The sequence below is a fragment of the Sorex fumeus genome, unplaced genomic scaffold (assembly GCF_029834395.1).
Source record: "Sorex fumeus unplaced genomic scaffold, SorFum_2.1 ptg000136l, whole genome shotgun sequence".
Taxonomy (NCBI): domain Eukaryota; kingdom Metazoa; phylum Chordata; class Mammalia; order Eulipotyphla; family Soricidae; genus Sorex; species Sorex fumeus.
This window is the reverse complement of record NW_026606193.1, coordinates 5022668-5036753: the sequence shown is the minus strand read 5'-3', so window position 1 is coordinate 5036753 and position 14086 is coordinate 5022668.

Genomic DNA, 14086 nt, shown 5'->3' with positions numbered 1-14086 from the left:
ATGTAATGTTCATCACTGTGTCACTGTATCACTCTCATCCCGCTGTTTGTCGATTTACTCTAGTGGGTGCCAGTAACGTTTCTATTCAACCCAGCCCTGAGATTTTAGCAACCTTTCCTTACTCTCCTTACTCGTGTTTCCCAATGGTTAGAGGCTCTATGGTATCTTGCCCGCATGGCAGAGCCTGGCAAGCTACCCGTGACGTACTCGATATGCCAAACACAGTAACAACAAAGTCTCCAATGAAGACATTTACTGGGCCCGTTCGAGCAACTCGTTGAATAACGGGAGGACAATGCTTGCTTGACAGAGGCTCTTTCAGGGTCAGGAGAATGAGACCTGTTACAGTTACTGCTTTTGGCATATCAAAGATGCCATGGGAAGCTTGTCAGGCTCTGCCTGTTTGTGGGCGGGATACTCTCAGTAGCTTGCTGGGCTTTCCGAGAGGCATATATATATATTTATATGTATATTATATATTTCTTTATGATTTGTTGCCTACTGTCTGAACCCCATCAAACATGGTGTGGTAAAGGTAAAGGTAAAGGCCCTCCCGTTGATCGTCGATTTGCTCGAGCGGGCCCAGTAACGTCTCCATTGGAGACTTTGTTGTTACTGTGTCTGGCATATCGAATACTCTCGGTAGCTTGCCGGGCTCTCCGAGAGGGGCGGAGGAATCGAACTCGGGTCGGCCATGTTGGCCACGTGTAAGGCGAACGCCCTACCCGCTGTGCTATCGCTCCAAACATGGTGTGGTAATTATGGAAAATGGGTGGGAAGTGTCTTGTGATGTGTTGCACTACTGCTTTGCAGCCGAGCAGTCCAGAAAGCGGCTGGAGCATGGCGGTGGTTGGGTAGTGGAGGTCAGCTGCCGGGACTGGGTCCCTTGGGGTGTGGAGGACTCTCACTCGCCCCCGTGGGGTGTCTCGAGTGAAAACAGCGTGGTGTGGAGTCTGGTGGCATGGTTATGGGAGCCTCGTTTTATGCTCCCTTCCTGAAAAAGCAGCCATGAGTTTTGGAGAGTGGCTGATGAGGAGGTTATCTGGGTTCCATAATGTTCATACAAATTTTATATAAATATATAAGCAATTTAAATATATGAAACAATCTAGTATATATACAAATCTTATTTTTAAGAGATATAGCTTGAGAACTTTCAAAATGGTGCAATTTATGGCTCACTCCTGATTTATTAATTACAAGCTTATTATATCATCCAACTGAAAGCTTCTATAAAACTATTTTAAGTATAAAACATTCTGCCAAAACTATAAATTAAGCCGAACTTTAGAAACATTTTCTTTAATATGTAATAAAAATTACCATATATTATAATTACATATATCATAATATATCACAAATTATAATTACTTCTATATCACTTCTATTTAACAAACATAATATCATTAATTGTATCTGGAATCATAAATAAGAGTGATCACACTGTCACTGTCCTCCTGTTGTTCATTGATTTGCTCGAGCGAGCCCAGTAACATTGTTACTGTGTCTGGCATATCAAATACTTCATGGGTAGCTTGCCAGGCTTTGCTATGCAGGTGAGATACTCTCGGTAGCTTGCCAGGCTAACCGAGAGGGGCGGAGGAATCGAACTCGGGTCGGCCACGTTGGCCGTGTGCAAGGCAAACGCCCTACCTGCTGTGCTATTGCTCCAGCCCAAAGGTGATCAGTAAACACACAATTATAATATAGAAGAATAAATCCTTCAATTTTAAGTGCCATCCAAGCACTTTAAGAAGCAAAACATAAATGTGGACAAACATGAGAAGATTCAGATAGAGAAGATTCAGAGATATGAAAGCTTATGATAGATCAATATTTTATGAGCCTATTTCAGTTTTTAAAAAAGCACATATATAAAATGTGTACATATCCTTTATTATTACATTAAATAGCTTAATAGCTTAATAAATTAGCATTTGCCTTTGGGGCAAGCTTGGGTGCTGGTTGGGAAAATTAAAAATAATGGTGGTGGGAAGGTGTAATGGTGGTGGGATTCGTGTTGAACTATTGAATGTAATAAATTATTATTGACAGCTTTAAAAATAAAATGAAAATAGAAGGTATGTTTGCACAGCAAGCCTAAATGCGTTAACACTTGTGAAACCTGGAGAAAAGTTTCAGATTTTGAGTGCAAACTGAGCCTTCCCGGCTGTTATTATTCATGATGTCAATCCTCACATCAATTAGATTTTTATGATAAGCGACAGAATTCAACTCAGATCATCTTAAACGAAAAGGATCTTATTAAGCTAAATATTTGCATGTAGGTGATTCACCCTAGTTACAACTGTAAACTTGCTTTATAAATTTTTTTGTTATTATTGGGACTGGAGCAATAGCACAGCGGGTAGGGTGTTTGCCTTGCACACAGCCAACACGGCCAACCCTAGTTCGATTCTTCCACCCCTCTGGGCAAGATACTCTTGGTATCTTGCCCATACAGCAGAGCCTGGTAAGCTCCCTGTGGCATATTTAATATGCCAAACACAGTAATAGCAAATCTCACGATGGAGATGTTACTGGGCCTGCTTGAGCAAGTCGATGAACAACGAGAGGACAGTGATAGTGACAGTGACAGTGTGTTTCTGGTAAAAAAGTTGTGAAAAGAAAGTAACCAGGCCTGGAACAATAGCACAGCAGGTAGGGAGTTTGTCTTGCAGGCGGCCAACCCAAGTTCAATTCCTCCGTCCCTCTAGGAGAGCCCAGAAAGCTACTGAGAATATCTCGCCTGCCTGGCAAAGCCTGGCAACCTACCCATGACATACTTGATATGCCAAACACAGTAACAACAAGTCTCACAATGGAGATGTTACTGGTGCTCGCTCAAGCAAATTGAACAACAGGAGGACAGTGCTATAGTGGTTAAAAAAAACAACATTGGGGGAGTCATGCCCATTGAAGTGTAGGAGTTACATGGCTCTTCACTAGGAATTTCTTCTGGTGGTCCTGAGGGACAATACAGGATGTGGCAGACTTATCCCAGGCCAGCCACGTGCAAGGCAAGAACCCTACCCACTGTGCTCAGGCCCCTCGGGTAAAATGTTTTAAAACTTATTTACATTTTCTAAAAATAATGGATAGAAATTATGTTTTAGTGAAGCATATTCGTCCTTACTTGAAGAGATATTCTTAGAGAAGTGTATGAGGAAAGGAAGAGTGACTTATTTGTTAGAGAGGGGCCATTTGCCAGAGCAAAAGCCAGCACAAAGGTATTTCTTGTTTCAGCCCAAACCCAGGGCTTACATCGAGGTTTACACTAAATAGTTGATTTTCTGAGTCATGATTGTGAATGGGATTTATTTTTTTTAATTTCTTTTTTTTTCTATTTCATTATTTACAAATGAAAAAGCCATAGATCTTGTATGTTGCTTTTGTTACATGCCACTGGAATATTATATGGCCATAGAAAAGATAAAATTATGTAATTTGCTGCTACGTGGATGATCTGGAGAGCATTCTGTTGGGTGAATTTAGTCACAAGAGAAAAACAGAACAATCTCTTATAAGTGAGATATGAAGGAACAAGATAGTGGAATATCAAATGCCCAAAGGCTATTGAAGCAAGGGGCATGAGAACTGTCCTCTGTGGAAGCATGCCACTGGGTCTGGGGTGGTGGGTGTTTGGACTGAGAGGGCAGCACCATGGCAATGGGGGAGGGAAGTGACCACGTGGGAGTGGGGGGGTTCTGAGAGGTGGAAAAGTGTTCTGCATGAATGCATATCGGTAACAGTACTGTAAAACACAGTTCAAAATCACAAATCACAAATCATCCTGTTAATCATCAATTGCCTTGAGCAGGCCCCAGTAATGTCTCCTTCATCCTAGCCCTGAGATTATATTCAAGGCTCTTTAGGAGAATGAGACCCAGTTCCTAAAACACAGTTCCTAAAAGGAAAATTGTGCCTGTTGAGAGGCAGTCTGGGTTGGGGTGGAGAGAAATTGGGAAGATTGGTGGAGGGAAATGACACTGGTGCAGGCATTGGTACTGAAGCTCTGTGTGACACTCAACCATGAATGACTGAAAATCATGGCACCTAAATTGAAAAAGTAAGAAAGAGTATAATATTTCACACCAAATTGAAAACATTCATAGAATAGATAGCAATTATTAAAAATAAAATAGCTAACTAAAAATCAATACAATGACCTTTCTGTGAAATTTCAAATTGTAATAAAGAAAATTTTAAAATGGAATTGTTATTCTGTTTACATTTAAAAATTGTGAAAAGGAATGAAAACTGCTTAAAAATATTTCATACTCTGTTTACTAGATTGAGGAAAAAAATGGATGATATTAATGATGATTTCTGCTTATATAAAATAAAGGAACTGGCAATTTTCTATATTTACTTGAGATTAAAAATAAAGAATAGTTTCTTAGTGGACCCAACTCCTCTATTTTTGCTTTATCAAGAGAAAAAAGATAAAAATTCTCATTTATTTATGCAATTAATAGTCAAAATTAATATACATTAAATTAGGATAAAGCTCTGAAGGATGACATTTTTTAAAGCTCATTTCCATGTTCTGAATTATACATATACATATTGCACAGACTATAAATTTCCAGGTAGCTATGTTCTAGATACTAATATTGAAGCAACAATGTTTTTAATTGAAGTCCTATGTTGATTTCTTAAAGACAGATATATTATTTTTAAATGAAATGTAATCTCTAATTGTTATTTTCTTTTCTGAGACACAATGAAATTGTGTATTCAGTAATGACCCTCATGTAAAAATACCTCATAGCAACTTGTTTTAAATCTCCCTAATGGAGGCACTCTAAAAGTCAGGCCATAGTTTTCTTAATTGTTTTTATGTAATCCATTTATAATCATTAATCTGCTCTGGGTATATTTCACAGGATTTTCTCTTAAAAGTAGCAAATGGATCTTGGTGTCTAATATGGGTGCTAATGATTGACTGATACAATGTAATCCTGGGACTGACTCTCCCAGCGCTGTCTCATTAACCAGATGACCTCCAGACATAGTCAGTGAAACCCAGCGGGTGTGATTGATCACCAGAGAACAGAGGTTAGTAACTCTCCCCCAGGTATTAATGTACAGCATCTTCACTTACCCCCTCTTAGGCTTTTCCAGTAAAAGACTGATTTATTATGCAGCTTCAATGGGAATTTGTCAAACTCTTAATCAAGGAGTCCTCTATTGCCACAAGTAAATCTATGACACTTCCTGGTAAAATGAATTTTAAGTCACAGGAAAACATTACATTGATTCTGCAACAACGAAATATGTGCCATATCAGTGAAATAGCTAGGTCGACAGAAGGATGAAAACAACAGGCCTGTTCTTCGGCAGATTTCGTTGTAAAGCCAAATGCTTTCTGCTGTTTTCAAAGATGTATCAACATCACTTATAGTTTTGAGACTTGGTCAAGGGAGGACAGGGGCTGAGATGAAATGGTTGAGGAAGAAACAGTGTTAAAGACTGATTTCAAAGGTATGTGAAAGATGACGGGTGAAATCAATCCAGGAACCTGCTTTTGACACCTGTTCTGTTTAAACACCAGAGTGACAAAGCATAATAACAACTGCAGGCACTTTGTTGATTTCATATTTATACAATTTCTATAATTCAATATTTATAGTATTTATTATGAAAAGAATTCTCATTATTCGGAAAAGCATTCTGTCCTGTCCTCCCGTTGTTCATCGATTTGCTCGAGCGGGCCCAGTAACATCTCCGTTGTCAGACTTCTTGTTACTGTGTTTGGCATATTGAATACTCTCAGTAACTTGCCAGGCTCTCTAAGAGGGGCGGAGGAATAGAACCTGGCTCTGCCAGGCTGTCTGATATGCTGGATAATTTGAATTTGAAATGATTAAATAGTAGTGGAAATAAATAAACAGTATTATTTCAAACAGAAACAATTATTCTGTAAAGTAATTATATATAATAATACATTCCTCACTTCTGCAATTATTTTTTATAAACTTATATTCTTTGTCATGAGTTAAATTATGCCATATGAAGTGAAAGCAATGTGTTTAACACCTAATCTCAGTAACAGAAAATGTGACCTTATAAGAATTATAGTCTTTGCAAATTTGCAGTAAGATGAGATTATTCAGGAAAACATAATAGACCTGATTAAAAATAATGTAGACACATATATGGGGAAAATGTGAAGACCACCATGAAATGACAGATATTTAAATTATGCAGCTACAAAAAAATCATAAGTTTTTATCAAAGAAAGATAAAAGCAAGGTACCCAATGTTGCAGATTGAGTATTACCCTGCCATATGCTTAATTTTAGACTTACAGAATAAAAATTGAGGTGCAGTGAATTTTGCTTCCTTTGTGTCTCTCAGTTTGTGGTGCTTTATAGTGGGAGCCCCCAAACAAATACCCACCCCAAACCAGTCCCAACTTGGAGGACACATGCTCTCTGGAGTGACCAAACAGGCAAGTACTGATTTCCTAGGCTGGGAAAATGAAACATCCATTGCCTTGAGTTTATGACACAGAAATGACTACTGTGTGTTCATCTAATAAGGAAAACAAAAAATAAATTCTCTTTTATAAATGAGAAAACATACTTTCATGAAGACACACGTTTTGTCAGGAGAAATTAAGTTGATTTTTTTACTCCTTAAGTACTATGCAATTTAAAATACAGCATTAAAATCCAGTCACTGTCACTGTCACTGTCCTCCCATTGTTTATCAATTTGCTCCAGCGGACCCAGTAACGTCTCCATTTTGAGACTTGTTGTTACTGTGTTTGGCATATTGAATACGTTACGGGTAGCTTGCCAGGCTTTGCCGTGTAGGGGAGATACTCTCAGTAGCTTGCTGGAGTCTCTGAGAGGGGCAGAGGAATTGAACCTGGGTCGGTCGGGTTGGCCATGTGAAAGGCAAACTCCCTACCACTGTGCTATCGCTCCAACCCTAAAATCCAGTATTCAAATGAATTATTTAATTTTTAAAGGAAAAACCAAACTTCACGTAACTGCTTTGTTTATAATATCGCATGAGGGTTTTTTTAGTAAACCAGAAATGAAATGATTAAAAGAAACTATGCCATTCCTAAATCACTAATAATTATAAACTTTCATGTGTTTGATGTTTTCTTCCAAATTGATTTGATACAATGTCAAATATGATGAGAAAGCAGAGTAAACACGTATATTATTACCTTCATTTCCTCCTTATTGTTTCATAACTAAGATGTTGTTTCAGGCCAGAATGCTATACTCAAAGTATACAGTATTTTTTCATTGTGATAGCACCTTTGTGAAGGTCCTTTAATTAAGTCAATCTTAGAAGAATAGCCCGCATTAGAAATCCTCATGTTACTTGAGGTGTCTTGGAGATTTTCTTCCCTTATATGTCTTGTAAGTTCATAAGATGAACATGTAATAAGATCTCTTGTTCAAATAATGCCTCTTCACCAAAATACACTGCCTATGAATACAGGCTATATTTGCCTAGTGATCAGTACTAGCAAATTATGATTCCTAATGAGGCTCTAACAACTGCTGAACTTTGTACTTCTAATATCACTTCATCTATAAATGATCTTATGCCTAAGAATTCACAAATGCCTTTGCTTCTGCATAGCAAGAGTCATTAATTGGCGCATAGCTATAGAGATATTTAAAGGTATCAGACAGAAATCAAGCATAATGCATTTTCTTATGATATAAATTGAAAACATTATTTAATTAGATGTATTCTTTAGCTAATAAATATAGCCTCAAATGGGGGAAAAGAAAATCATCTTTCAATAATTGACCCAGACTTATTATGAACAAGAGTTTGTCTCATCATGACATAATTATTTTCTAATAAAATATTTTAAGGTGGTTCTTACTTAAATAAAATCAAGTGTCAATAACCCTAAGTAAGACAAAAATATGCTAATCTACCTCAATAATAGCTATGTAAAGATAAAAGATAACAATAATACAGATTTAGACTTTTCACCAAAAATATGTCAAAACCTGTAAGTGAACATGGGAAAATATATTTTAAAAGCTTCCCTTAAAGTTTTGTGTCTCAAAATGACATTATTGATTTGCTTGAGTTTTTAAACAGTGTTTCATTTAATTGAACGAATGTCGTTTGCAGTCATTTAAACCTGAAATTGGCACTCTTATGCCTGCAAGCATTTCTGAATGAGAAACCTATTTGACAGGTTGACATGAAACTCATATTCCTGATGTGGTGGAATACTATTTTCAATGTCCAAGCTTGGGAGAAATAAAATAATATTTATTTGATGTATAAAATTGAGCTATTTCTGGACTTTAGAGAATAATGAAAAAAATTCAGCTGAGTTTATCTTAATTTTTTTCTCAACTCAGATACAGCTGCCAATACTCCCCTAAATACTTTTCCTTGTTTACAAGAGTAAGCATGTGAAACGTTGCAGAAAGCAGTTTCAACAGCAGCTACCTGTGAGTCATTTGTGAAGATTAGAAATTTTTTGTTTCAGTTATTTTATAATATCTAGTGGTATTAGATCACTTCCATATAGATATTTTATAAATCAAATCATGGGATAAAATCAACTCAGAATATCTTTTAGGAGGACTATAGGTGGAGGGTCTGGGCACTTTGCTGGTGGTGGGGTATAGTAACTTTGTACATTTATAAGATGAGCATTATCACAAAAGCAAGTATGCTATCTATACTGTAATATATATATATACATATATATAAAATACATGATCATGATCATGATCATCCTGTTGTACGTCAATTGCCTCTAGCAGGCACCAATAATGTCTCCTTCATCCTAGCTCTGAGATTTTAAAAAGTGTCATATCATGATAGAAACCCTATCATGAGTATTGTAAATTATAGTGTCTCAAAAAAATAAATAAAATAAGTGCATTTAGATGTTCTATATATCTACCAAGATAAACAAAACATTAAAAATTTTAAAAAGTAAGTAGTTACAATACCATACTGCAACTTTAATATCACTTGACATCCCATTACTCATCGATTTGCTCAAGCCGGCAGCAGTAACGTCTCCATTCTGCCTGTCATGTGGTAGTGTAGCCCAATGGCGTCTGCTCATTCTAGGAACATGGAGAACCTCCAATCGACTGTTCAGGATCTTGATGAAGAAGACTGACCATTTTGTAGGTAGGCGGCCAGCCACGTGATCTTTTGATGTCCCATGGAATCAGGTCAGTAACGGCTCTAGTCCAGCAGTCGTCTCCAAATCTCATTACGTGTCTAGCCCATTGGATTTTCGACGCCTTGGCAAATGAGACAGTGTCCCTGATTCTTGGTCGTCGATGGAGGTCGGATCTCCAGATTCTTTCTCTCACTTGAGTGAAGCAAGATACTCCTAGCATAGCTCTTTTGATTCCTCTTTGCGAGACCCAAATAACGTTCTCATCCTGTTTCGTAGGGCCTACGTCTCTGAGGTGTATGTTAATGCAGGAAGAACAGTGGAATCAAAGAGATGTGCCAGAGCTGGAGGTTCTTCGTCCTCTTAGCTATTTCTTCGATGCTCTTGAAGAAGTTCCAAGCCGCTCTCTTCCTCCTGCGGAACTCAGGTGCCAAGTCATTCGTCATGTTGACTTCTCAACCCAGGTACACAAAACTGTTGCATTTGGAGAAGTTCACTTCGTTGAGAGCAAATGGGGCATCAGGAACGAGACTGTTTCTCATAAACATTGTCTTCGTGAGATTCAGCTGTAGCCCGAGCTTTCCACACTCACGGTTGAAGTCGGCCAGCATTTGTGCCACTGGGCTAATGTTTAGTGTTATGAAAACAATGTCATCAGCGAAGCAGAGGTGGTATAGTAGCCAACCGTCTATCTTCATTCCCATTCCTTCCTTTTCTAGTCATCACATGACTTTTAATGCCCTGTTTGGTTAGGGCTTCGATGACAGCTTCTGTCAAAACAGAATCAAAGGCCTTCTTTAAATCAATGAACATTAGACAGAGTGGCATCTTGAACTCCCGAGAAACCTCAATGAGCTTGGTTATCGTGTAGATATGGGTGATCGTGCTGAATCTTTTGCAGAACCTGGCTTGCTTGCATGGTTTTCCTTCATCTAGTGTTCTGCCAATCCTGTACAGGATGACTCAACTGAACAGCTCGTAGACGATAGACAACAGGCTGATCGGGCGATAGTAGTCAATGTCATGAAGATCTCCCTTCTGGTTCAGTAGTACAGTCTGCTGATTTTTCATTTGGATGGAACCTTGCATTCAGAAAGATTGTCTGTGAAGAGCCGAGCCAGTGTATTGATGAGTGCTGATGGCAGATTCTTCCCCCAATTAATTTATTTATTTAACTATTATAAACCATATGACCTTTCTATAAATGGCTAAAGAAATAAACCGCCTTACATTAAGACATGGACATTATTTTGTCTTCAGCTAATATGAGCGACTATAGTCTTTAAAAATGAGAGTCGAGTATAGTTTTAAACATTCACCTAGATCCACAATGTGAAACTCACAAAGATTTAATAGAGCAAGTCTAGCTTTTCTATCTGTGATTTTTGTATATTCCTATGCAGTAGAATAAACACACTATCACTGTCCTTCCATTGTTCATCGATTTGCTCGAGCAGACCCAGTAACGTCTCCATTGTGAGACTTGTTACTGTGTTTGGCATATCGAATACATCATGGGTAGCTTGCCAGGCTTTGCTGCGCAGGCGAGATATTCTCGGCAGCTTGCCAGGCTCTCCGAGAGGGACAGAGGAATTGAACCCGGCTTGGCCGGACTGGCTGTGTGCAAGCCAAATACCTTACTGCTGTGTTATCACTCCAGCCCATGTAGTAGAATTTCTTCATTTCATTTCATCATCCTGTTATTCGTCGATTGCCTCGAGCAGGCCCCAGTAACATCTCTTTCATCCTAGCCCTAAGATTATATTCAAGGCTCTTTAGGAGAATGAGACCCATCATTGTTACTGGTATTTGGCATATTTGGTATGCCACGGGGAGTTTGCCGGACTCTGCCCTGTGGGCAGGCTACATTCGATAGCCTGCAAGTTTGTCCAAAGTAGGAATGAGACAATAAGATGTCATGAAAAAAAGTTCTGATAAGATGTAGTAGAATAAAATGTAAAATTTAATTCTTTTATTTTTTCCATTGATCTAAGCATATAGATAATGGAATAGGTCCTTTTTGTTTATTCATAACAAATAGTAGCTATTTACCTTAATTTGGGAAACCACTTTCCAATTTTTTATATAAAATGAAAATATAGATCTTTAATTGCATGTTTCATGATCACGATCAGAATCATCCTGTTGTTTGTCGATTGCCTCGAGCAGACACCAGTAACGTCTCCTTCGTCCTAGCCCTGAGATTGTAAAGTGCCACATTCAAGGCTCTTTCAGGGCTAGGAGAATAAGACCCATCATTGTTACTGGTATTTGGCATATTGGGTACGTCACGGGGAGTTTGCCAGACTCTGCTGTGTGTGCAGGTTACATTCCGTAACCTGCCAGGTTGACCAAAAGTAAGAATCAGATAATAAAATGTAGTGGCCTCAAATGTGGCCGCACACATCCGGGAGCTGAGTTTTGTAGTCTCTGGGTCTTGGCCGTTGATGGGATTACATGGTGCCAGGGGGCCAGTTGGTGGGTGTGACCTCTGCATACTGGAAGATGGAAGATCTGGGTGTAGGATGCTCAGCTCTAATCCAAGCAGGCTTGGAGATCTCAGCCCCGGGACCCGCATGCCTTTGTTCTTCTGCCAGTACCTTCATGCGTGTGGAGAGTGGTTTCAGCATGGTTGTGGCTGGTTCTGGAGGTCTTTGGCTGCCAGAGCTCTGCTCGGGGAGGGAAGGGAAACTCAACCAGCCCTCCTGCAAGGGGCCCTAGTGAGTACAGCCAGGCGCGGAGGCATGAGACTCTGTGTTGTTCACTTCCGGGAGCTGGGTTTTGTAGTCTCTGCATCTTGGCCGTTGATGGGATTACATGGCGCCAGGGGATCAGTTGGTGGGTGTGACCCCTGCCTACTGGAAGATAGAGGGTTTGGGTGGAGGATGCTCAGTCCCGATCTGAGCAGCCTGGGAGATCTCAGGCCCAGGACCCGCATGCCTTTGTTCCTCTGCCGGTACCTTCATGTGTGTGGAGAGTGGTCTCAGCATGGTTGTGGCTGATTCTGGAGGTCTTCAGCTGCTGGAGCTTTGCTCGGGGCAGGGAGGGAAACTCAACCCATCCCCCTTCAAGGGGCCCAGCTGAAGACAGCCAGGCGAGGGGGCAGGAGACTCTGTGCTGTTCTCTTCCAGAAACTGGGTTTTGTACTCTCTGGGTTTTGAATCTTTACTTTGTCTAATCATGCCATGCTGCTGATCTTATTTTATTTTGGCATCCTTATGCTTAAATTAGGTTTGAAATGAAAAATTTAACATATTTACCAATGAATAAAAACTTCTTTTTAAAAATCTTCCCTTTTATTTAATTTCCATTATCTTCTTTTTTGAGCCATCCCTGGAAGTGCTCAATGGCTACTCCTGACTGTGCTGCGGTGTGCTCCCAGAGTGCTGAGGGGACCATGGGTGACAAGAAATCAAAGCTTTCTGCATGCAGAGACATGTTATATGTTCAGACATTGCTTGCATCTATAACTCCTGGATCAGAAATATTAAGGATCTGTTATTTATATATTCTTATGGAATAGTTGGCTTTTATTCTTCCCCCAGTTAATAAGAAGGCACAGTAAAATCTTCAGAGGGGTCATATACATCAAAATGTAAAAGTGAGACTGCATCTCAACTTTAAAATTGCCTCCAGGGAGGGCCAGTGAGCTAGATCAGGGATTAGGACTCCTGAGTTCCATGCAGCCAATCCCAATTTGATCTGCATTAATATGGTCCCCTGAACATTGCCAGAGCCAAGAGTGATACCTAAGTGCAACCCTATCCCTACCCTCCACATGAGTAGCGTCTCTAGTGAATAACTCAGGGACTCAGTAACGTCTGCTCATTTGTGGGCCCATATTTATAATTGCCCTTATCCTTCCCATCATTGAAAAACATGACGTATTAACCTAGTCAAAGTCATTTCAGCAAACTTACTCTATATTTCAAGTGCACTTAGTTCTTCATTCCAATAGGAAGAGAGTAATTAGTATGTTGATAAATATTTGAGAACAGTCAGGAATTATATAAAACATTTTATTAAATGATGATTGTTTCATTAACATAGAAGCTCTTTCACATGCACCTAATGGCTGAAAATGTTACCACTAATCATTTCTTTGATTGACTTATTCTAGTCTGACTTTCCCAAAGCTATTTTCAACAGTTTCTCAAACAATTTCAAAGTGCTTATTCACAGTTCATAGGTCTACAGTGATTTAAAATGTCTTTGGTTTTTACTCTTGTTGAATTGTTAACTAAAAAATAGGTTTTAGAATTTTCTCTTTTCATTACTGCTCGATGTTTAGATTTTGTGGGTCAGTATATAGCACCAACATCACCTAAAATCTTACTAGAAATGTTCTATTCCCTGTTCTATTACAAAACTACCAAATCAGAAACTAAATTTCCATAAGAATTCTGGGTTATCAGTGGTCTGAATGAAAGTATTGTGGGTAAAATGCTTGAACTGCATGCAGCCGATTGAAATGTTACCTCAATACCCTGCAGGATTGATCCCTGAGCACAGAGCCAGGAGTAAACCCCAAGTACTGAAAGTGGCCTCCCCCTAAGCCAAAACAAAAAAAAAATTGAAAAGCCTGGGTACCAGGAGTATTGCTCTATGGTTTGGAATCCTGCCTTATGTGCTGGAAGAGAAGGCATTTGGGATCCATCATTGACCACTAAGTCAATAGTGGTTGAATGGATCGCTTAGTCTACTTTCAGCACACTGTGGGATGGGAGATGTGTGCTGAAAGTAGAGTAAGGACCAAACATGATGGTGTCTCAGTATCTGCATCACAAACCATGATGCCCAAAGTGGAGAGAGTAAAAAGTAAGGTGCCTGCCCAGAGGCAGAAGGTGGGGTGGGGTGGAGGTGTTGGGAGGGATACGGGGGATATTGGTGGTGAAAAATGCTACTGATGGAGGGATGCGTGCTCGATCATTGTGTGTCTGAAAC